Source organism: Dromiciops gliroides, chromosome 6 (genome assembly GCF_019393635.1).
Source record: "Dromiciops gliroides isolate mDroGli1 chromosome 6, mDroGli1.pri, whole genome shotgun sequence".
NCBI classification, from domain to species: Eukaryota; Metazoa; Chordata; class Mammalia; order Microbiotheria; family Microbiotheriidae; genus Dromiciops; species Dromiciops gliroides.
In genome coordinates this window covers 145,754,375-145,756,342 of record NC_057866.1, presented here as the reverse complement: position 1 = coordinate 145,756,342, position 1,968 = coordinate 145,754,375, and positions in this window count along the sequence as shown.

Genomic DNA, 1,968 nt, shown 5'->3' with positions numbered 1-1,968 from the left:
ACATTGACATTCTCAGTCTCTTTTGCTGGATCACTATGCATCACCTGTACCTAAGGTTGGGTGACCATCAAGGCTTTGGACTAGGCTCTCTTTTTTATTGTTTAGAATTTTATTTTCCAAAATATATTTAAAAACAAATTTTGATATCATTTTTTTAAAACTTTGTGTTCCTGGATAGAGCACCGGCCCTGGAGTCAGGAGTACCTGAGTTCAAATTCGGCCTCAGACACATAACACTTACTAGCTGTGTGACCCTGGCAAGTCACTTAACCCCAATTGCCTCACTAAAAAAAAAAAAACACTTTGTGTTCCAACTTCTCTTCCTCCCCCCCCCCCAACCCCTCACAAGAACTCAAGTAATTCCATATAAGTTATACATGAATAGTCAGGGAAAACATTCCCACATTACCTAGGTTGTGAGGGAAAATAGTTAAAAAACAAAACTTCAGATTAAGGAATTGTCAAAAGAAATTTTTTTTAATGTGTTTCCATCTGTTTTCAGATACCATCAGTTCTTTCTGTGTAGATAGGTTGGAATTTTCACAAGTCCTTCAGGGTTATATTGGATCATTCCCTTGCTGAAAATAACCACAGCTGGTCATCTTACACTGTTGCTGTTATTTAGTATACAGTACATTTCACTCTGCTTCAATTCATGTAGGTCTTTCCAGGTTTTTCTGATATTATCCTAGTCATCCTAACCTGTATATAGTACCTTAAACTTGACATCTTGGTGTACAATGGGGACACTGACATGGCCTGCAACTTCTTAGGAACAGAGAAGTTTGTGGAGTCACTAAACCAGCCTGTGATGAGCCCCTATCAGCCTTGGTACTATAAAAATCAGGTTGCAAGATTCTTCAAGGAATATGAGTGCATCACCTTCCTCACTGTCAAGGGCTCTGGATACATGATTCCCCAGTACCTACCTGCTCAGGCCCTGAAGATGTTTGAGTCTTTTCTTAGGAAAACTACGTAACTGTGATCTTCCCCCAGTGCTGATACTTCTCAGGCTACCTATTGATAATCTTAAGATAACAGGCCTGGGTCCTTGAAAAGCTCCCATGTTTGACAATCCACCCCGAAATCCCAGCTTATCCAAATCAACATTCCTTTACAAGTTTCAAGGATTAGAAAATATTTCATTTTCTACTATAAAAGTGATGTCCCCCCCAAAAATATTTTAAATAAATTTATTTTCTTATTTTGATTTATTTGTTATTTGTTATTTTTTAATTAATTTTTGAGTTCTATTTTTTCCATCCACCTCAACCAGGAGGCAAACAATCTGATATCAAATACATGTAAAATCATGTAAAAAAACATATTAGCTATGTGGCAAAAATAAAAGCAAGAATAATAATGAAAGTGACAAATTGTCTTTCAGTTTGCATTTAAAGTTCATCAGTTCTATCTGAAGATGGATGGCATATTTTCATCATGAATCCTTTGGAATTGTCATGGATAAATATGTAAAACAGAGAATCTAAGTCTTTCATAGTTGATCATCATTACAATATTGCTGTTACTATGTACAATGATCTGGTTCTGCTCACTTCACTTTGTATTAGTTCATATAGGTCTTGTCATGTTTCTCTCAAACGATTTTTTGTCATTTTGTATAGCACAAAAGTAATCCAGCATAATCTTATGCCACATTTTGCTCATTCTCACAATTTCCTATTCTTTACCACCACAGAGGAGTCACTATAAATATTTTTGTACATATAGGTACTTTTCCTTTTTCTTTTATCTTTTTGAGGTACACACAAAGTAATGTATTGCTGAGTCAAAGGGTATGCAGGAGTTTTATAGACCTTTGGGGCATAGTTGCCAATTGTTCTCCAGAAGGTTGGACCAGTTCAGAATTCAAGAGTCTGCCTATTTTCCCTCACCCCTCTAGCATTGTTCATTTCAGATACATATTAAGTGGTACATCAGAGTTGTTTTCATTTGTGTTTTTCTAAT